The 24,396-nt window shown below is 36.3% G+C and overlaps 1 long non-coding RNA gene and 1 pseudogene across 1 annotated transcript; one reads left to right on the forward strand and one right to left on the reverse strand.

Moving 5' to 3' along the window:
* The first annotated feature begins 11,132 nt into the window (after nucleotides 1–11,132).
* On the forward strand, nucleotides 11,133–11,277 carry LOC114101239 (U1 spliceosomal RNA; annotated as a pseudogene).
* Nucleotides 11,278–12,355: 1,078 nt separating this feature from the next.
* LOC139707711 (uncharacterized) lies at nucleotides 12,356–14,194 on the reverse strand. Its single transcript, XR_011709173.1, has 2 exons — nucleotides 13,877–14,194; nucleotides 12,356–13,088 (listed from the first exon to the last, which is right to left on the reverse strand). It is a non-coding gene; the product is annotated as an uncharacterized lncRNA (long non-coding RNA).
* Nucleotides 14,195–24,396: the final 10,202 nt, after the last annotated feature.

The following is a 24,396-nucleotide window of genomic DNA, read 5'->3' on the forward strand; positions in this document are numbered from 1 at the left end:
AGGGAAACTCTGTCTCAAAAAAAAATTTTTTTTCAAAATATGTTCAATACCATTCTGCTAGTAGTTTTTCATTTCTGGTTAATATGCAGGGCACATTTTATGTTTCCCTTTCCGCATGTGCATATATGCATACACAAAGAAAGAGAAATATATTTCAAATGTTAATTCTTATTGTATTCAAATTGTTTCCATTTTTAATCAATTGCTCACTAAATCTGAGTTATATTTCATGAGTCAATATTTGTCATTTAATAATAGTACATTTTGAATTTTATGTCATGAAATCATAGACAATAATAGAGGCCAAGTTCAATTAACATTTTCATTCACTAATATTTATAATTATTAATTATAAAGGTGTATCCTTGTTAAGAAATGACTAACCTTTACAATAGAAAAATGAACAGTATTCTGACTAATTTTCTACATTTTTTCCCTTAATTCCTATTCAGTTTTTAGCTATATGAACAGATCAGGAGTAGAACTGATCACAAACCCAAGAAAGGGAATGGGGAAGTGGGAAAGAGTAATGTTTAAGGCCAGAAATCCAGTGAGGTGTGTTCCAGGCCCTGGAAGGAAGTGGAGAGCCAAAAAAAAAAAAAAACCACAAAAAAAAACATGTTACAGGAATCACACAACTCAAACTAACGTGGGAAAAACTGGTGCCCATTGCATGTTTCATGTTGGTCTTTAAAAAAGAGATGCTCACTGTCCAGTTTCCATGGCTCAGAGGTTGCCATCAACATGGATAGAGCCTCACTGCTCAAAGGGATTTTCTAGACAAAAAGATCTTCAGGGCTGGGGATGTGGCTCAAGTGGTAATGCGCTTGCCTGGCATGCGCAGGGTGCTGGGTTCGATCCTCAGCACCACATAAAATAAAAGATGTTGTGTCCACTGAAAACTGAAAAATAAATATTTTAAAATTCTCTCTCTCTCTTCTCTCTCTCTTAAAAACAAAAAGGACCTTCATATGAAAGTCATATTTCCGCCAGAGATATATGAATAATCTTTGAGAACTTTTAACATCTCTTTAAAAAATAGGGTGCAAGTTTGGGAAGCAAACTGTCTTGTAGAGTTCCATTACTGAAGGTCATCTGATGCTCTATTTGCCTTGACCTGAACTGTGTATCCCAGTCACTAGTGTAGACCTAGCATGTGGGATGCTCTCAATAAACAGCCACTGAGGAAGCAGTGACACATCTTAAATCTAACACCTCTTGAATACTTACAAACATAATAATCTTGCCAACACAGAGAACTAGAAACTTGAAAAACTTAATCTGACTACACCTATGACCACAAGACTATTGATCAGAAAGGAAACAGTTCATAAAAGAAAACATTTTTCCAATATCTTTAAGTTTTTAATACAGTTTATTTTTTGAAGCTGTTTTAAGTTCACAGTACAATTGAGCAGAATTCTCATTCATTGCTGGTGGCAATGCAAAATGGTACAGACACTTTGATAGACAGTTTGTCTCTTACAAAATTAAACATATTCTTTTCCATAATCCCACAGTTACAACACCCTTTGTTATGTACCCAAATTAGTTGAAAACTTAAGACCACACAAAACTTGTGTACTGATGTTCATAACAACTTTATTAGTAATGGCCAAAACTTGGAAGCAACTAAGATATTCTTGAGAATAAACTGTGATATGTCCCAAGAATGGAATAGAATTCATCACTAAAAAGAATGAACTATCGGGCTGGGGATGTGGCTCAAGCGGTAGCGCGTTCGCCTGTCATGCGGGCGGCTGGGGTTTGATCCTCAGCACAACATACAAACAAAGATGTTGTGTCCACCGAAAACTAAATAAATAAATAAAAACATTTAAAAAAAAGAATGAACTATCAATCCATGAGAAGACACACAGCAACCTTACTAAGTAAAATAATTCAATCTGAAGAGGCTATACTCTGTATAATTCCAATCATATGACATTCTGGACATAGTAAAAAGGGATTGCCAGAGATTAGGAAAGAGAGAGGGATTTATAAACAAAGCACACAGGATTTTTAGGGCACTGAATCTGCTCTGAATACAAAAACAATGCATACATGTAACTTTGCACCTGCCCAAACTCACAGAATGTATAGCACCAAGAGTGAATCCTGATGTAAACTATAGACTTCAGGTGATGATAAAGTGTTGATGTATGTCCATCAGTTGTAACCAGCATGCCATTCTGGTGGGGATCTTGATATTAGGGAAGACTATGCGTGTGTTGGGGCAGAGGATATATGGGAAATCTCTGTACCTTCTGCTCCATTTTGCTGAGAAAAGCATTTATAAGCAGCTCACTTGCTGTGTCTTATGATATAATAAAAGCTAACTTGCTGAGTTCTTACCACGTGTCTAGCACAGTTATACACCTTGTCACATTCAATCCTGGACACAATCCTATGAAGTAGGTACAATCATTACCATCATCCCCATCTTACTAAAGAGGAAATGAGACTTGGAGAGATTGAGTAACTTGCCAAAGGTCACTGTAATAATGGACAGAACCTAGGACGTTGGCATTATGCCATGCTGTCTCAGACCACCAATACGACTGAAGTCAGTGCTTTGTCACAGGGGCTTTGGAACATATGGTCATGACTAATAACTATGATGGGATAAGAAAGACTGTGGACTGAAATTTTGTTATGAAGTTATTTATAAATAAGTTGTAAAGATCACACAGACTGCCACCAAGTGAGAGATCAAGGGAATATCTTTGCATGATTGACTCACTGAGCAACCACTGCCAGTGCATCAGGAAATTGTGTGTGTGTGTGTGTGTGTGTGTGTGTGTGTGTGTTGAAGTATCGTTTGCCAAGCTTTTCCAATTGAAAAAAGAAAAAACAGCAATAAGTCTCCTGGTGGCAAAAATTTAAGTAGTTTATAATGATTTAATGCTCTGATTTTTAAAAAGTGTTCTTCATTATGCCTAAAATAAGATAAAATATGCCTTCTTCACTTTTTAGTGATTTATAGATTGTACCCCACACTGTGCCCTCACAGGGCATGTACAAAGGGAAGAATGAAATCATTAATAATGTAAAGGACATCCACATCTGGTTGGTCCTCCCAGGTGAATCAAGCCAAAGCCTGATTTAACAGATGGACACTGCACTGTTTCCTGATGGTAAAATCACCAGATGTTTAGAGATTCCAGAAGTACAAAGGCAGAAGGAAATGCGCTAATGATGGGGTTTCTAGCATAGCTTTGAATTATTGGACTTTTTTAACACTGCATTTTCATACACATTGGGTATATGTGCATGAATTGTGCCATTATTTGAATTTTAATTAAAATAGTCTATTGCTCTAGAATACTTTATCCTAAAAATAAGAAACAAGATAAATGTTCTTATATGCCATCACAAAACCATATGAAGCATAATTCAAAGCTTGACATTTTTAGTTGTTTTATTTCCCATTGATTTTCATCTGCAGAAGCCCCTGAAGTCACTGGGGCCAGGTCTCCCTGACTTTGTGATGATGATGTGCCAGGTCCTGTCTGGCTCTGTCTCCTTGGTTGTGCAGGGGAGCCTCTGCCTCCTGCTGAAACATTGTGGGGGGATGTCACACACCAGGTTTTCTCCAACTCTTTCCTGGGCTGTATCCATTATTTTTAATATTCTAATCCTAAAGAGAAGTGAGGCCCACTCTCCTTCAAAAATGGAATAACACGGAAGCCATTATGCTGGGGAGCTGGCATTGGGACTGTGGTGCCAGGAGAACCACAAGAAGGAGGTTATTCAATGGTGGGTAGGAGCCTGACAGCTGAAGCTGTAAAGAGAGAAAGACCGAATTTTCAATAGCAAGCCCAGCATTTTTTAACCATTTGAACATACCCTGGGATAAGGGACTTCACTCTGTATCTTGGTTCTCTTTTTTCTCCTCTGTACAGTGGGGGTTTAATTGTATATTTCACTGGATTATATTAACAATTAAACAATTTTAAATTGGGTAGTGGATAGAAACGCAATCTGCACTTGATCTAGAGAAAGTCCTTACATAAGAAGAAACCACTGAGATTGAGAAACCATGCATCATGGCTCCCCATAACACGCTTCCTTTCTGCAAGAAGTCTCCATGTTGATACCTGGGATGTACTAGCTTTAGTTCAGTTGTTCTAAACCTGTCTTGACCACTCCAGTTATCACAGTTAGGGCCCTGGATGTTCCCTGGGTAGAAATCCTTATCTCAGAACTGAGAGCAGACTAATGGGCCCCCCCCAGCACAGCTATCCCAGCATGTTTCATCTTAGAGATATTGGGCAGGTTGGCCTCCGTGGTCCATCTGTATTCAGAAACAAGTTACAGTTTTGTTTTTGTTTTTTTTTTTAAGTGACTTTCTCCAAGAATCTTTCATGTGTGCTTTTAACAGGGTGAGGTTGCCCCAGGCTTGAGCACTGTGCTATCAACTGATGGAAGACAGAGGCACACCCCCAAAAGAGTTAGGCTTGACTTCCCTTCTTTTGGTATTCTCTCTCAAACTGCCTGCTGGGAGACTGTTTAATTAGTGGACAAACAGTGATTCCCAGAAATTATGGAGTCTTTAGTGTTCACAGGGATATAGTTCCTAAATGTTTTTCCCAGCAGTATATACAACCATTTCCTACTTTTAAATAGTAGGCTAATCTGAATATTAACTACCTGCCAATTTCAACACACCTCTCCTATAAACATTTCCTTCCTGGGCATGGAGGAAGCCCAAATGATGTGGTCCTGTGTAGTTCTTTAACTTTCTTTTTTTATTATTGGTGCAGAGCATCTGATTATTTCCAGGTGTTTCAGATTTTCTCATGGCCTCCTTGTTATTTTCCCCTCTTTGAGTTCCTTTGGCAATGAATGTGACCATGAGGTCCAAAGCTATAAAGGATGTGTTCACTACTTCCCTCTTATGTCTGTCTCTTTATTTAACCACAAGTTCACTGTCTTTATCCAAGTTAATTCCCTGAGGTATTCACACAGCATTTGTGTTGACTGCCTTAATTTTGATCTTCTCTAATCATTCCCTGCCAGATGGTAGTTAAAGTTTAATGGCCCTTGTAAAAATAGTTGCCTTTCTTCTTTCATCAGTCATGTGTGTTTACTTAGCTAACTGCTGGATGTTCAGAACGAACACAAAGTGACCACCAACAAAACGAATTCAACAAACACATTGGTTAATACTTTTCATGGTAGCTAAAGATGTTGCCTGCCATTATTCACCCAGTCATTATCCTTACCTTTAATCATCTCTCTGTTTTGCTAGTTCCTTCCTTCCTTCCTTCCTTCCTTCCTCTCTCTCTCTCTCTCTCTCTCTCTTTCTTTCTTTCTTTCTTTCATCTCCCTTCTCAGGTTGTCTGAGGCCTACTCATCCTCACTATGCAACCATTAAAGTGTGTGGATATGTCCATCTCCAATAGCTAGATAGATGACTTTGGGCATATCTGTAGAGCTTTCCTTGCCACACCCATAAGATGTGGGAAAGCGTCATTCTTCATGATTCAGATAAAGAAGCAAAGAACTCAGTAGGCCACACAAGAGGCTGGGATAGAAACTTGGCACTCTCAGGGAGCAAAATAAAGAAGCAGATCCATATAACAATGTCATCTCTAAATAAATAGTATGCCCTTTGTGTCTTTAGTGCATCCTGCCATCATTCCTGAGCTAGCTTGTACAAAAATAGCAATTAAATAAGGATAGTATATGCCATTTACAGATGATGTAACTGAGATGAGTCACAAAACCTGAACTCTTGCCAGGCCACAGGCATATCTCTAGAAGTACCCTGTCACTTAGATTTACATTCAATGTATTAAAATATGTAGGGACTATTTAAAAGAAAAATAAAACTAAACAAAAGATTATCAGCATTTTTAAAACAATGCTTCCTTTCTGCAGGATATTTTCATTCTGGGTGACTTTATATATACATACCTCTTAAAGCCTATAAAGTATAGGGCTCTTAGTCAGGGGTCAGCAAGCTACAGCCTGAAGGCCAAATTCAGCTCCCTGTCTGTTTTTGTAAATAAAGTTTTAATGGAGCATAGTCATGCTCATTCTTTTGCATATTGTTTATGGCTGCTTTCACAATACAGTGGCATTTGTTGAATGGTTACAACAAATACTACAGACCTGCAAAGCCAAAAATATTTACAATCTGGCCCTTTACAGCAAAAGTTTGCCAACCTCTGCTCTAGGCCTCTGAATTATTACATCACATGTTATTTCTACTTAAATAATTAATTTTTTATGATTCAGGAATATTTACTAGGTATTGTTGCTGAATGTTGCTTAAAATGATGTTGATTTTAAACAGCATTTCAAATGCAAAAGGATTCTAAAATCATCTACTATGTCTGCCTCAATTATAGTGACCACCATGGACAGTGAAGAAACTATAAATGCTCAACAACTTTTTGATAATTTGGGAAACAACTTATAGCCAATGCACATTTTAATTTTTTAGTTTAAAATTTTTTATTGTATAATAAACAAGTTATAATTGTATATATTAAAGGGATAAAGCATGATGTTTTGATTTCTGAATACAATGTAGAATAATTAAATCAAGCTAATTAACATATTCATCATTTCAAATATTTATCATCTTTTTTTGTGCTCTGTATTTGACATTACTATTCTATTGCATATATGATTATATAACCAATGTAATTCTACATCATGTACAACCAGAAGAATGAGAAGTTATACTCCATATATGTATAACATGTCAAGATACATTCTACTATCATGTATAACTAATAAAAAAATATATAAAAAAATACCTGGCCAGGGCTGGGATTGTGGCTCAGTGGTAGACTGCTCACCTAGCCTGCATGAGGTGCTGGGTTCGATCCCCATCATCACATAAAAATAAATAAACAAAATAAAGGTATTGTGTCCAACTATAACTAAAAAAAAAAAAGAAAACTCTTTTCTTAAAAAAATACATGGCCAATGTACAATATGTAAATAGTAGTAATCTACAATGTGGTCGAGAGACATCTTAACTATTAATCAAGGGGGATGTTGATATTTGGCTAGTTTCATAATTGGAGGCAAGAATCATGCTCTATCTGGACTTTAGTTTCTTCTTCTATGAAGTGATGTTATTAATTAAATAATCTTTAGCATCCTCTCCAGCACTAAAATTCTATTGCCTGTATTCTTCCCAGCCAAGGTATAAGTGACCCCCTTTTCTCCCCTTACTCCCCCCAGATTTTTATTTTCTAGGTTCTCATGAATATATAGTTAGTCCCAGTTTTTAAAGAGACCCTGTAGAAATATTTGAACACTGGGCAATTTTTGACCTGAACCTCACCTCAGAGACATGAAGGAGAAATGATATTCTGCAACAAAAAGTATCAAGTAGTCTCCAGCTGGATAGTCTATCTATGACTATAAAAATGGAAGACTTGTGCCCTTGGGGATGTGAAAAAGGTGTACCTGGACACAAAACAAAGAAATCATCAATTTTCCACAGACTATTTATTTATATATCTATTTATGTATTTATTTATTTATTCATCAATCATAGTATTGAGGATCAATCCTAGGACCTTGAATATGCTAACAGGAGCTCTATCACCAAGCTGCATCTCCAGCCCTTTTTATCTTATTTTGAGACAGTGTTTAGCTATGAGGCTCAGCCTGGCCTTGAACTTGTTATTCTCCTGCCTCTGCTTCCCAAATAGCTGGGATTATAGGCCTGCATCACTACACAAAAGATTTCGAAGGGAGACAAATCACAATTAAGAAATGTAATTGATGAGGGCTGGGGTTGTAACTCAGTAAACATGTGTGAGGCCCTACATTTGATCCCCAGTACAGAAAGAAAAAAAAAGTAACTGATGAGTTAAAAGATCTTTTTATAGTAAAATAAATGCATCCATGTTGTGGACCAGAATGCAAAAATCAGCATAAAACTTAAAAGTAAAATACAACTTTTCAAAGAAATTTTGCTCACAAGAGATTTGGTTTCTATTCCCAGAACCCTCGTCTTACCTTGTGCATATGAATGAAGGGCTCTTCACTATTCTTGACCACGAGGAAACTTTAAGGGAAAATTGGAGAGGCATTGCCTTACTGAGAAATGAATTCTAAAATTCTAGGGTGAAAAATATCACTTGTACATTTGAGACAATATACCAAAATTAATGCAGAATTATATTGTATTTCTAATAAGCTTTAAGAAGCTATTCTTCCAATGTGTGTAAGTGAACACTCAGTGGCCCAGATTGATGAACTCCCGGGAGTATACATAACTGTCCTCATGTTCAGTAAATTACGGGGTATAGAATTTAAGCACTATATAGCTGCCAAATTATCTCTACACTCCTTTCCAAGGAAGGGCAGCAGTGGCAGGAGGTGAGACATGGGGTAGGAAATAAACCAGGACATTCTGCCACTAACTCACTGACTGATTTTAGCCAGTCCTGACTTTGGGGCGCGGTGGGTTTTTGTTTGTTTTTTGTTTTTATCTGGGAGTGAGAGTTTGGAACTAGAGGCAGACCCACATGTGTCAAGTGCAAAATTCTTAGTAAATTGCAAGTACTATGAAAATGTTGCCAGTATTGTCTTCTACTCATTTCCCTATATCTGGCAGTTGTTAAAAAAAAAAATCATACCTTTTCCCTTCCCTTAATAGGAGTAAAAGCTACTATTATTTTATACATACTACTAATCTTTTACTTTAGTGAGCAGAATAATAAACACTGCTCATAGGAAGTAAATCACTGCTAATAAGTAACTTTGAACACAGTAAGTGCAAAATAGAGAAGGAAATGTTTGCATGTCCAAAGGAGCTACTGTAATGAGATTCAGCAACAATGATGCTTAAGAAAAGGGATGTTGCTGGGTGCAGTGGTGCACGCCTGTAATCCCAGTGGCTCAGGAGGCTGAGGCAGGAGGATTGCAAGTTCAAAGCCAGCCTCAGCATCTTAGTGAGGCCCTAATCAACTCAGTGAGATACTGTCTCTAAATAAAATACCAAAAAAGGGATGGGGATATGGCTCAGTGGTTGAGTGCCCCTGGGTTCATTCCCAGTACCAAAAAAAAAAAGGATGTCCATTTCTCTCTCAGATGATAGCTGCAGGTAGCATCTGTCCCACAGAAACTGAGATGGTTGGCAGAACTTCCTCTCTTTCACATAGCATATCTGGCTTCCAAGGTCTCTTTGGTTTGTGCCATTCCTATCACCAGAAGAACAGATGCCAGGACCAGGAATCTGTAAAGGTAAGTTACTCACATCATTTCCACCTACCTTCCATTGGCAAAGGTTTAGCCACACACCCACAGGATTAATCCTGCAACAGGGACTGGGAAATGGAACATCTGAACCCAGATAAATATCCTTTATCGTGGAAGAGAAGACTGAATTTGAGTGAGCAGATAAATGTGATCATTGTAATGAAAGGAGGCTGAAGAAACAGGTTAGCTGTTACTCTACATATAAGAGGACATATACATATAACTTTTTAAATATTTCATATTTTATACAAAATATTCAAATATATAAACTCTAATTATAATAAAACAAATTAGTGTTTACTCACTCCAGCTTTAATAAATGTTAGAATTTATATAGACCTCTGATGTACTCTCCTCTCTTAACAGAGAGACCCACTCTCATTAATTTAGTGTGAAGCTTTTGCTTTTGCTTTGTTAAGAATTTGGCTACATTTTTCAATTCAGCAAATAATATAAAGAATAACTTTGTGTTTTCTTCCACTTTATTTAAAGTGGTATTACATCATGTAATGATTAAACTTGCTTTTTTCTTCTGTCCCAAATTTTCCCTCCATAAGAGCAGCTTATGCTTTCTCTCCAAACTGTGTCTTTTAAGCTTATTATGTTGATAATATACTGAGTTTAAGTAACATAAACTCAATTCTTTAATTTACAGTGCTTTATGATATTTATTTGTAGGAATACAGTTTTTTTCTGATTTTTTATTATCACAAATATTGCTGCAATGAGTATTTGGTACCCAGAAGCAAGAATTTTGCTAGAGTTGCATTGTTCAACAAAGTATCCACTAACTACATGTGGCTGCTTAAATTTAAATTAATTAAAATCAACTTGAGCAATTAGTTGATTTAATTAAATTTTTAATTCCTCAGTTACCCTAGCCACACTACAAGTGTCTAGTAGCTACATGTAGCTAGTAGCTAGCACATTGTTGCCATTGCCATCATCAGAGAAATTTCTAGTGGACGATGAATTGCTAAGTTGTAAGATGCACATATCTGCAATTTTAATAGATATTACCAAATTGCTTTCCTCATCAGCAAGATTCTTAATATATATAATATATAAACAACAGAAAGCTATTATACATCACTTCAACAAGAAACATAGTGTTTAAATGATGTTATAGCTTACAGAATCTCAGAAAGGGCTTGAGAATCAACTCAGAAGGTGCACCAGCTGATACCATACTGTGGAATTGATCTAATGAGGATAATGCTGCATGGCTTACCAGCACAAATCCTGCAGCTTCTATTTCTGAAGTGGTATATGCTGAATGCTGCTGCTGTTTCTGGGGATATGGTTATTGCTACCTCCAGAAACTGTTCCCAAGTGCCTTCACTGCTGCCACCTGCACTGCAGGTGCTCGGCTTGTTCCTACTTTTTAATATCATCTTCAGATTCAAAGTTTGGAGTTGGTGCATCTGTTTGGCACACCAGGTTAAACACCTGCATCCCATCTTTACAGAAGGCAAGTGTCTTGAAATTTTTTATTGCAGAGAGCTATGCAAATTTTCAGACTTACTACATATTGCCAGTTTGTCTCCAAAGGGGATATGAAATGTTTAATTCCTACCACAGTGAAGGACAGTTCCCATTTTTCTACAACATGTGTGTCATCAGGCATTTTTAATGTTTGGCAAAATAATAGTTAAACAAAGATATCTCAATGTGATTTTAATTCGCATACTCTTAAATGACATTAAAGCTGAATATCTTTTAATATATTTCATAATCATTAAAGTTTCTTCTAACAATTGCCTATTCCTATCCTTTTGCCCAATTTTTAAATTGGGTTTCTGGCCTTTTTCTTACTGATATGAAGAACTTTCATTCATTCATATATATATATATACTTGATATTAACTTTTTTGGTTTAAGACATTGACTGTATCACACTTACCTGGCAGGGGTGAAGGTGTTTTTCCCAGTGGCTTATCCATTGCACTCCAGATGTGCTGATCCCTGCAATTTCCCCAAATGTGGGAAACTTGACCGCATAATTTGTGGTAGTAGGGGACTGCATTCAGCTTTCCCCTGGGGGGAAAGAAGACATTGGATATAGCTAGTATATCAAATGTCCCAAGTGGTATATTGTATTTTCACTTTAAAAAGTCTTATTATGGAAATACTCAAGCATATACAAAATAGAACAAATAATTTAATAAACCCCAATGTACCCATCATTCAGCTCATGTCAATCTTCTTTCATCTACTCTACCATTCTGTATCCCACTATATTATGTTATTTAGAGGAAAATTCTCAGTTACCATATCATTTCCTATGTAGATATTTTATTTTATTTTATTATTATTTTATATGTAACATCAAATATAATCAAGATAGGTAACTTAGAAACTTCTATCCCCAGAGGGAATAGTCTAGCCTCCTACAGTTTCATTGAACCAGCTAAAGATTCTAAGAAGGTAAAACATAGTACATTATGAGGAGCGGGTGGGGGATTAAGACAGTTTGTGCAGACTTCTAGAGTAAACTGATAGGTGTAGTTTATTTTTATGTTTCTGCTATTAAATTTTCAATACCATTTAACTGGTTAATACAATATTTATTTAGGCTATGAGTATATTTTTTTATCCTATGTAGATATTTTAGTATAATTCTCTGACCAAAAGAACTCTTCATAAAACTAGAACTGTAATACCATTACCAACCCAGTAATATGTTTAAAAACACACACACAATAATAATAATAATAATAATAATAATAATAATAATAATAATAATAATGGCTTAGTATCATCAAATTATCTATTCATTGTTCAAATTTCTCCAGTTGCTTTATAAATGCTTTTATAATTTGAGTCAATAATGCATGGCCAATTACTATCAATATTCAATAATCAATATTCAATTATCACTAAAATTAGCTGATATATCTCTTAAGTACATTTTAATCTATAGGTCCTCTCATTTTCTCTCCCCTTCTTTTTTAATTTATTTATTTGTTTTGGTTAAATGTTTATTTAGTTGTAGATGAACGCACATCTCTTTATTTATTTTATGTGGTCCTGAGGATTGAACTCAGTAGCTCACACATGCGGCAGTCCGGCTGCAGCAAAATAACCTGGGGGGTGACGAATAACTTGTGTACGTTGATACAGCAGGAGTGGAAGCCATTTATTGCAGGACAGGAGCAGTATTTATACATTCCACACAGCTTATCTAATTAGCATAAACTAGATACAGCAGTCAACCAATCAGGAATCTCCACACTTAATGGCTTGCTTTTGTTACTTCTCAATCCACTCCCTCTGGCATTTTGCCAGGCACCATCCAGACTTGTTTACGAACTTTAACATTCCCCTGGCAAAATGCCAGGTGTTATTTTGACTTGTTTACAGACTCTAACATTTCCCCCTTTTGTTTAATTTAAATAACGACCATAGTGGTTTTTACAAAAACACCATAAATAACCTGTTACAAACAGAAAGGAAGGATACAAAATGCCACAATACCAAGCCAATTGATGGCTCCATGCAAGAAGCCCTTGGAAAAATTATACCAGCAATGACACTGTTAGCAAAGATACCAAGTTACAATTTGTTATAGATTACAGTTTGTTGTCTCAGTCCAGGTAAAGCAGTGTCTCAATAGATTAACTCACAGTCCAGGTAAATCACAGTCCAGGTAAGTTCTGCAGGCAGCTAGCTTAAATCACAGTCCAGGTAAGTTCTGCAGGCAGCTAGCTTAAGTTGTAGCAGCAGAAACAGCAATAGCTCCGAAGTCTCCTCCAGTTTTCAGCAACACTGGAAATTCTTCCACCTTGGTCTTTACCGGCACTGGGACGAAGGCAGGAACTCCGGATGGCTAAAGAAAATCCTGTAGCATTCTACTAAGAAAACAACCTTCTGAACAATTTAGTACATTATCTCAAGGTTTTTTTGCATTTGAAATAAGCATTAATAGTGCTCATTACTCATCAGCTTCCAGGTGTGGGAGAACCATTGTAGCTTAGTTATTGGCACTGAAAATGACCAAACATCAGGGACACCAGTAGCGTCTTCTGCTGGCTGTAGCGCCTGGGCAGCCCCAGATGGCCCTGGGGAGTGTCCCGGACTCAAACTGCTTCCAGGCACAGGGAGCAAGAGCCTGCGAGACTGTGCCTCCAGGTCAGGTCTAGATTTGGGCTCGCGGCAGTGGAAGAGCCAGCTCCCCGGCCAGGAGGCGGGGAAGGGCCAGTCGCCGCCACCTCTTGGAAAATCCTTGCTGTGCTGTGACTGGCTTGCACACTCGGCAGCCGCCTCTCTGCTTCATGCACCCTCCGGTAACAAAAAGTATTTAGTAGTAGCCTTTTGCAATTTCTTTCTTGATAATCCTTCCTCCTCTGAACTTTTTTCTTCTTTCTGACTAGAGTTCTTGGGCTTTTATCAACACATGCCCTAACTATTCTTGGTTCCACTGGGATGCCTCTTTCCCTTATCAATTTACTTCTCACCCCTTCCATATTTTCATCACAAAAACAATACAATACACTGAGACAAAACAAGACACAAACATACTGTATCAATCTTCTCCATTTTCTTGAAATGACCATTTTTCCTCTCGCCCTATCTGCCTAGGGAGGAGCAGATTTGCTCCCGTCCTATCTATGGACGGGCAGCTTTTTTCGTCACTTACCCCCGAGTGTCCCGGGGCTCCCCGTAACGGGCCACCATCTGCCGCAGTCCGGCTGCAGCAGAATAATCAGGGGGGGTGACGAATAACTTGTGTATGTTGATACAGCAGGAGTGGAAGCCATTTATTGCAGGACAGGAGCAGTATTTATACATTCCACACAGCTTATCTAATTAGCATAAACTAGATACAGCAGTCAACCAATCAGGAATCTCCACACTTAATGGCTTGCTTTTGTTACTTCTCAATCCACTCCCTCTGGCATTTTGCCAGGCACCATCCAGACTTGTTTACGAACTTTAACATTCCCCTGGCAAAATGCCAGGTGTTATTTTGACTTGTTTACAGACTCTAACACACACATACAAGGCAAGCACTTTACCACCGAACTACAGCCTCAGCCCTCTTTTTTATTTTTTGAAATATTTTCTTTACTGTTAATGAAGCCAAGGTTTTGTCTTGTAGGGTCCCTAAAGTTGAAATTCTGCTATGTGATATAGAATATCATGTTCCTCTGTTCCCCGTGTTTTCAATGAACTAGCAGTTAAATTGAAATGTTTGGATAGATTCAATGATAAATATCTTGGCAAGATTACTTCATTAATGGACGAAATTGTAGGATGTGATGTTGGCCAAATTTTACTGTTATATTGTGTGCATGCATTAATATGAACAACAAATCCCATCATGTAAAACTATAATGCACCAATAAAAATGTGGAAAAAACAAATTCCACTGAACTAAAAATAAATAAATATATATATATAACTTCATCAATGGTGTAGTATAGATCATCAAGAACACTCTGTTTTTAAATGGTAGCAACCATTAAAGTTCACTGCCTGGGTCCATTCATTCATTAGGGCTCCAAGATGTTATCAGTTCACCTTCATTTGTCAGCTGGAATACTTCTATTAAAAAATCTTTACTTTGAGGGCTGGGGTTATAGCTCAGTGGTAGAGCACTTGCCTTATACGTATGAGGCATTGGGTTTGATCCTTAGCACTACATTAATATATATATATATATAATATATATATACTACATTAAATATATATATATATATATAAAAAGTTATTGTGTCTATCTACAACTAAGAATATTTTTTTAAGAAATCTTTACTTTGGGTGCAGTGGTGCATATCTATAATCCCAGTGGCTCAGGAGGCTAAGGCAGGAGGATCGAGAGTTCAAAGCCAGCCTCAGCAACTTATCAAAACCCTGTCTCAAAATAAAATAGGGGGAGGGAGGGGGAATGGAGGTAGGAATGATAGTAGAATGAATCGGACATTATTACCCCATGTACATGTATGATTACATGACCTGTGTAATACTATATTATGAACAACCAGAAAAATGAGACGTTATACTCCATTTATGTATGATGCATCAAAATGTATTCTACTGTCATGTATAACTAATTAGAACATTTTTTTTCAAAGTTAAAAAAAAGAAAATTCAAGTACCTGATAAAAAGAAAAATAAAATAAAATATTAAAAACAGGTTAGGGATGTGGCTCAGTGGTTTAGCATCCTTGGGTTCAATCCCTGGTACAAAAAAAAAAAAAAAAAAACTTTTTAAAAATACCTTCCTCAAAGCAATTCAAAACCCACACTGAAATTTCATCTTACACAAGTCAGAATGGCAGTCATCAAGACTAAAACAATAATAAATGCTGAGGAGGATATGGAGAAAAAGGAACACTTTTACATTGTTGGTGGGAATGTAAATTAGTATAACCACTATGAAAATCAGTAAGGATGTTCCTCAAAAGGCTAGGCATGGAACCACCATATGACTCAGCAATACCACTCTTCAATATTTATCCTAAAGAATTGAAGTCATCATACTATAATGATGCATGCATACCCATGTTTATAGCAGCACAATTCACAATAGCCAAGCTGTGGAATCAGCCTATGTATTCATCAATGTATGAATGGATAAAGAAAATGTGATATATAAATATAATGGAGTTTTATTCAGCCATAAAGAAAATGAAATTATGTCCTTTGCAGGAAAATGGATGGAACTAGAGACCATTATGTTAAGTGAAATAAGCCAAACTCAGAAGTTCAAGGGTGACATGTTTTCTCTTGTATGCGGAAACTAGAGGGAAAAAAGGGAAAGTGGTAGGCAGGGAGGAATCTCATGAAAATCAAAGAGAGATCAGTAGAGAAGGACAAGGGGGTGGGAGGGAGGAAAGGAGGGGAAGAACTGGGAAGTGATATTAGCCAAATTATATTGTTTTTTGTATTCATGTACAAATATGTAACAAAAATCCCATAATTGTGTACAACTATAATGCACCAATAAAAAAAAATGTGGAAAGAAAAAAAAACATACCTTTCTCTGGTGAGCTATTGGGACCCCGAGGTACATTTCATACCAGAAAGTAAAATAAATGCCGCTTCCCTTTAACAGTTTTCAATATCATAAGTTGGTTCCCCACAATATTACAAAGGGAAACCAATTGTGGGCTTCAAATTCTACTTTTCACTAAACAAACCATGAATATTTGAATAAATGGCCAACTCTGGATCTGAAATAGGAAATATATGGGCTGAGTTTATAATGTCATAACAGGAAGTGAGAAAACTATAAAAATTGTTAGAATTGCATCAACGATGATCAAGAGCTAATTTGAAGGGGTTTCTACTGACCAAGAGGGTAATTTGAAGATGCAGAAGAATAATTCAATAATTGATGCATATATTTGAATTCAAGCCAACAAGTAAAAAACTTTTTACATGTCTAATGCTATTTTTTACAGATGCTAACCTTAACATAATCAGATTCATTACTATTGTCCTCTACGTTATTTTATTATATTTTGTTCAAGAAATCCTTCCTAGTCCTGAAGTCATACAAATATTCTCCTTTATTTAAATTGCCTTTCATATTTAAGCCTTACTGCTGAGAGCCACGGCAGAGTCTGTATGGCCCCTGGCATTTTGCCAACAGTATTGATTGACAGGCGAGGCATTACTATCCGCCTCTGCCGCAACTTTTGAGTTCTGGCACTATTTTGGAGTTCTCGTGGGGATTTCCGGGGATTCCCCAAGAGTTCCCATTGGTTGGGGAAGTGCAGGAGGAGGGATTTCGGGGAGAGATATTTCCGGCTAGGGGTTCCTGGACAAGCCTTGTGGCCTTCGGGAGGATTCCCCGGGAGCCGTGTGAAGTGTTTTCCTGCAGTTTAAAAATAAAGTTTGTTCCTGCTTCAGTGGCTCGTGATTTGTGCCCAGCCAGACTGCGGCACCTTACTTCAATTATTTTTGGATATCATGTAATATGTGTCTCAGTATTTAATTGGAGTCCCAGAGAAGAGATTAAAAGAGAAGTAGAGAGAATTTTTTGGAGAAATAGTGGCTAGAATTTTTCTGGAATTGAAGTAAAAATTTAAAAAAAACTTCAGCTTGGACACATCATGTATAAAATGCAAAATAGGAGAGACAAGAACCTTAAAATTAGTAAAAGAAAATAGAAAATACAAAGGAATGACAAACTGATAGGTTTCTCAATACCAAAGATGAAAGCCAAATGCTAATATTTCTCTCAAACACTGAGAAAGAAAACAATCTCAATTTAAATTGTGTACCCTGAAATATTTGTATCCTGAAAAATTGTCTTTCAAGAAAAAAACTGAAGTAATGAGAGGAGGCACTTCCATAGGAATAAAAATTACTCAAAAAGTATTAGCTGATATTTGAAAAGGACTATGAAGAAACAAAATGATAATGATGTCTAGAATTACTGTCTGTTTAAATAATAACAATAGTAATAATAATGTCTAAATTATAAGGATAGAAAATAAAAAAGACAAAACTATAATATTCTATAATTGCATGTTAGAAGGGAAGAGGATATGATACAAGTTAAATAGTTTAAATGACTGTGTTATTCAAAGGGAGATTAAGATAAGATACTGTGTAACTTTAGGCTTTGTTTATATATGTATAATAAAATCTATGATAACCAACAGAAATGGGTGAAACAATGGGCCAAAAGAAATATGCATAAGGATAAACACATAAGTCACAAAGAATAAAACTGAGAGTCCAGAGATTTGTAGTCACTTGATTTGGAAGAAGGAGGGATCAAACCCAACCCAATTTGGGCATGCTATGCAAACGCTCTAACCCTGACTTACCCATCTAGCCCAATTTTTTACTAGAATGCCAAGACAATTCATAGGGAAAGAACAGTCTTTTCAACAAATAGTCTAAGACAACTGGTAATCACATGCCAAAGAATGATTCTTTTCTCATTCTGTACACAAAAATTAACTCTTAAGTGGATCACGGAGCTAAGTGTAGGAACTAAAACAATTAGATCCTTGAAGAAAATGTAGAAATAAATCTTTGTGACCCAGGACTATATGGAAGTAAAAGCATAAACAACTATGGGGGAAAAAACAAATTTAACATCAGAATTTAAAATAATACTTCAAGAGAGAACATCAAGAAAGTGAGCAAAATAACCCACAACATGAGAGGAAATATTTGTAAATCATGACTAAACGGATAAGTTACTAGAATCTAAATCTATAATTCTTACAACTCAATAATAGTAAAATGATTTTTAAAACTACTCTTTTCTTCTATAAATCTAAAACTGTTCTAAAGAGTATAATCTACTAATTTTAAAATGACCAGTTTAAATATAGGCAAATGATCTGAATAAACACTTTCTAAAAATGACATAAAACTGGCAAATAAACAACTGAAAAGATGTTCAACCAAAATGTGATAGCCCTTTACACTCACTAGGATGGCTAAATACAATCCAAAAACAGACAATGACAAGTGTTTGGGGGGATGAAATGTAAAAGGGTGCAGCCCCACTGGAAAAGAGTGTGACAGTACCTCAAAAAGTAAACATTGGCAGCAATATGACCCTGCAATTCCACTGTGAGGTGTATCTCCAAGATAAATAAGAACACATCTCTGTAAAAACTTGTATACAGATGTTCACAAAAGCATATACAGAATAGCTAAAAAGTGATATCAATCCAACTGTCCTTCATATTATGACATATTAAGCCATAAAAAAGGAATACAGTACTGATACATGCTACATGATGGATGAATATTGAAACTATTATGCTACAGTGAAAGAAGCCAGTCATGAAAGATCAGATACAATGTTAAGGATAAGCAAATTTATACTGAAACAGAATGTAAATTTGTGGCTGCTGAGAGCTGGGGAGGTGAGGGAGAAGTGAGGACTACTAATTGAGAGTTCTTTTGGGGCCTGTGAAAATATCCTAAAACTGACTGCAGTGATGGTTCCATGATACTGTTCATATACTAAAAACTATTGAATTCTTCCCTTGTAATGAGTGCACTACATGATTAAGTGAATTGTATCCTAATAAAGCTGTTGAAAAATACAGAAAAAAGAAATGTAAATGAAGAATGGTTGAGCCCATGACAATTAGAGCTTCCCCTTAACTTCTGTTTGTCTACATCTGCGACAGATCTTTTTTTTTAATGTATTTTTTAGTTGTAGTTAAACACAATACATTTATTTATTTATTTATTTATTTATTTATTTATTTATTTTTATGTGGTGCTGAGGATCGAACCCAGGGCCTCACACATGCTAGGCAAGTGCTCTACTGCTGAGCCCCAGCCCCAGCCCAGCAGATTTTGTTGGAAACAGTGGACATGCATGGCTACTCAGAGCTTCCAGACTTCTACCCATTTAACCTCACAACTAGAGAGGAATAGGGCTTATCTTTCCTGATACAGATTGAAAAGTCTCTGATTGGCCCTGCTGAAGTATTGTTCCAATTCTTCAAGCCAATTTTTGTGGCCAAAGACACAAAGGATTATGATTGGTCAATTTTGGCAGGTGGGGTAAGGCAGGAAAAGGCTATAACCAGAAGAGAAAATAAAGAACAAAAGGTAAAGAAGGAAGAAAAGGAAAAGGAAAAGGAAGAAGAAATTGTTTACCCCAAGTATAGAACTTACCTATAGTCCCATTCTTAATTTGTTTCTAAGTCACAGTCAAGAATCTTTTTTGTTTGTTTGTGTATTTTATCCCTTTATTTTATTTATTTATTTTTATGTAGTGCTAAGGACTTGAACCCAGTGCCTCACACGTGTGAGACAAGCGCTCCACCATTAAGCCACAACTCCAGCCCCCAAGAAACTTACTCAAAGTTTCCTAACTGAAAACATTTGAACCTGAGCAGTTCATAGGTCAACTTGTAGATTCCCAGCTTTAAATGAGTGTGACCAACTACCTTTTATACAACCTATTATAGCCATTGTGTCCAAATGGAGACTATTCCCGTTGGATATTACAAGATACAAAAAGGTTACACAATTGCATGATTTTCTCTAACTTTATGATGACATTTATATGATTGCTTCTTGGCAATGACCAAGAACACAGTCCCTCAGATAAATTAATTTCCTTTTATACCACCCTTAATCATTCCCTTCAGAGGCTCATGTACTTCAGAATTTACTTGTATTAATTCATCTCAATAAAAAATCTTTTTTTTTCTTCTTTAGCTTCATATTTTTTGTGCTTCTTAAAGTCAATTTTATCAACGGAACTTCTGAAATTGCCAAAGTACAAGGATGAACGTCGGAATGTCAAGGGTTTTAAAATGAATTCTGACAAGACAGAAAAGGTCAAAGCAGATTTCTTCAACATGTTCAAATGTGGTCCTGATTATAAAGATTTTTATAAGGAGTATTTAGGTTATTCCTTAAAATGACTGCCGTATTCTGCTATACTTGATGGATTAAATTTTTGCCTGGAATACTCTTCTCTCTAGGGCTTACCCGTCCTCATACTTCTGCTCTTAGTTTAGATGTCATCTCTTCCAAGTCTTTCCAGCTCCTGCAGGACATATTTCAAATATTCTCTCCATATTCAGTATGTACCTCTATTAAAGCATTTATTACACTGCATTGTAATTACCTGTTATTTTGCACATCTCTGTTCCTTTGCTCTTGGGAGCAAAGTCTGAGCTTAAACTAAAATTCTCCAGAGCTTAGCATAGTAACCACAAAGTTACTGGTATGCAATTTTTTAAATTGGGGAACATGCTTCAAAACAATTGTACTATGCTCCATAAAAGTGTCAAGGGCATGAAAGACAAACTGTTTCAGATTGAAAACTTAAAGAGTTCAAGAAGGCAAGACTCTTATCCTATATAGGATCCTGGACCAGAAAAAGAACATTAATGGGACAATTGGCAAAATTTAAATAAGGTCAGCAGATTATTTCATAATATTATATAAGTGTTAATTTTCTGGTTCTGATCATTGTTCTACAATTTTTGTAAGATATTAACATTTGAGGAACTGGGTGAAGGACATATGATAATTCTTTGATCTTTGTAATCTTTTTTATGAGCCTAAAATTATTTCAGAATGGAAGTGAAATTTCTTTTAAATAGGAAAAAATATGCATATGTTGACTAAGGAATAAAAAGAAGAGAAGGAAGGAAGAAAGGGATACAAAGTAGAAGGAATGTAGGAATGAAAGCTAAAAGCTAGCTGGCTTTTGGAAGTACAACTAGGATAACAGGATAGATTTGAGAACTTTTATAACCATAGGTGCCTCAAATGCCATGTTGCCATTCTTTTTTTAGTTATCAATGGACCTTTATTTTATTTATGTATATGTGGTCCTGAGAATCAAGCCCAGTGCCTCACATACGCTAGGCAAGTGCTCTACCACTGAGCCATAACTCCAGCCCCATGAGCCACAACGCCAGCCCCCATGTTACTATTCTTAATGTTCCAATTAGGAAATGCTGCTCATGACCACAACCTATATCCTTTCTTTTCTGATTATTCCTGTTTTGTTCCATATGCTTTCTAATTGTTCTATTCCATTTAGCAAGTACATACCAAGTGTTTGCTCTATGCCAAACTCTAGGATGAGCACTGGAGATAGATCAAATGCAGTGAGATATAATCTTTGTGCTGAGGGGAGAATGCAATCTACAAGAGACTAAAGCAAAAAGAAAACATGTGCAACTGTTTAAACAAGTCCCAAAGAAAGAGGCAACACAGATAAATGTCCCAGGAGGACAGAAGGCTCACAAATTGGGGGATGTGTAAGCTGAGTTTTGAAGACTAAATGAGACTGAGCCAGGTAGACAAAAGTTGGGAAGAATACTCCAGGCAGAGTATGCATGGCTAAAATGAGAAGCACCCATAGAAAAATGGACTTTTTTTTTAATAGCTTTATTGGAAAATAATTCACCCATCATAAAATTCACCCATTTAAAGTACACACATCAGTGTTTTTTAATATATTCACAGAGATGTACAATCATCATCACTGTCTAATTTTAGAACATTTTCATTACCCCTCCCAATGAATTCCCATACCCATTAGCAGTTATCCACAATCCTCAACCCCAGCCCTAAGCAACCACTAACCTACTTTATATCTCCACAGATTTATCTCTTCTGAATGTTTTATATTGTAGGAACCCTAAGCTATATGATCTTTTACAACTGCATTCTTTCATTCAGCCTAATATTTTCAAGATTCATCCATGTCATAACATGAATCAGTACTTTGTTCCTTTGTATTGCCAGACAATATTCCATTGTATCATTATTCCACATCTTAATTATCTGTGTATCCACTGATGAACCTTTGGGTTATACCCACATTGTAGATACTATTAATAATAGCATGTGTGGAAACACATTTTTCACCTCTCTTGGATATATACTTAGAATTTCTGGGTCATATGGTAACTCTCTGTTCACTTCTTGAGGAACTGTCAAACTGTGGCTGCACCATTTTACATTTCCACCAGCAATGTATGAGGATTCCAATTTCTCCAAGTCCCCACAAATGTTTGTTATTGTCTATATTTTTTATTATAACCATCATAATGGTAGAAATGGTGTAGTTGCATCCTAGGCTTTAAGTTTCCCACGATATGGGAAACTTAAAGCAATAGAAATTTATTCTCAGTGTTTCTGGGAGCTAAAAGTCTGAAATCAAGGTATCAGCCTGAAGGCTCTGAGTAAAAGCTGTGGTTTCTTTTGGTTTCTTCTGTCATCAAAAATCCTAACCATCTTTGGTTTATAGAGGCATGTTTCCAATCTCTAACTCAATCAGCATGTACTGTTCTCCTTTATGTCTCTGGGCTTATTCTCCAGTCATATTGGGTTATGGTCCACCCTAATCCAGTATCACCTCATCCTGACTTGGTTATATCTGAAAAGACTCTATTTTCAAATAAGGTCATAATCACAGGTACAGAAATAAAGCCTTCAAAAATATTTATTTAGCACACAATTCAACTCGAGGCAAGAAGTATTATCTCACTGTGGCTTTAATTCACAATTCCCTACTAGCTAACACACATCTTTTCAAATAATTATTGGCTATTTGTATATCTTCTTTGGAGAAATGTCTATTTTTTTTTTAAGAGAGAGAATTTTTTAATATTTATTTTTTTAGTTTTCGGCGGACACAACATCTTTGTTTGTATGTGGTGCTGAGGATCGAACCTGGGCCACAAGCATGCCAGGTGAGTGCGCTACTGCTTGAGCCACATCCCCAGCCCAAGAGAAATGTCTATTTAAATGCTTTGCCTTTTGGTGGGGGAGCAGGGTACCGAGGATTGAATTCAGGGGGACTTGACCACTGAGCCACATCCCCAGCCCTATTTTGTATTTTTATTTAGAGACAGGGTCTCACTGAGTTGCTTAGTGCCTCACTTTTGCTGAGTTTGGCTTTGAGCTCTCGATCCTCCTGCCTCAGCCTCCAAAGCTGCTGGGATTACAGGCATGCACCACCGCACCCAGCTCCTTTGTCCATTTTTAATTGAGCTATTTATTTATCTTTTTATTCATGAATTGCAAGAATTCTTTATATAGTCTGGTCCTTTATCAGATATATGATTTGCAAATATGATCTGTTCTATGAGTTTATTTTTCACTTTCTGTTAGAGCATCTTGAAACACACATAAAAAAATTCATCCTTTATTTTCTTTTTGAAATGTACAGTAGTACATAGTTGTTATCTATAGTCACCCTACTGTGCAATAGCACACTGTACTTCTTGCTTTTATTATATTGTAACTTAGTTCTTGTCAATCAACCTTTTCCCATTGCTTCCTTCCCCATTGTTTTCTAAGCCTCTGACAACCACCATCGTGTTCTCAATTTGTATGAGATCAATTGTTTTAGATTCTACATACAAGTGCGAACATGCAATACTTATCTTTCTGTGTCTCATTTCACTTCACAAAATTGTCTCTACTTCTTTCCATGTTGTTGCAAATGACAGGATTTTACTATTTTTGTGGCTGAATAGTATTCCATTGTGAATATGTACCACATTTTATCTAGTGATCCATCAGTGTACACTTAGATTACTCCCATTCCTTGACTATTGTGAATAGTGGTATTAGCTGTGCTTTTGGTATCATACCTAAGAAACCATTGACTAATCCAAGATCACAAAGATTTAGTTCTATGTTTCCTTCTAATAATTGTCTTATCTCTTAAATGTGGATCTTTAT

Source organism: Marmota flaviventris, chromosome 11 (assembly GCF_047511675.1).
Source record: "Marmota flaviventris isolate mMarFla1 chromosome 11, mMarFla1.hap1, whole genome shotgun sequence".
Taxonomy (NCBI): Eukaryota; Metazoa; Chordata; class Mammalia; order Rodentia; family Sciuridae; genus Marmota; species Marmota flaviventris.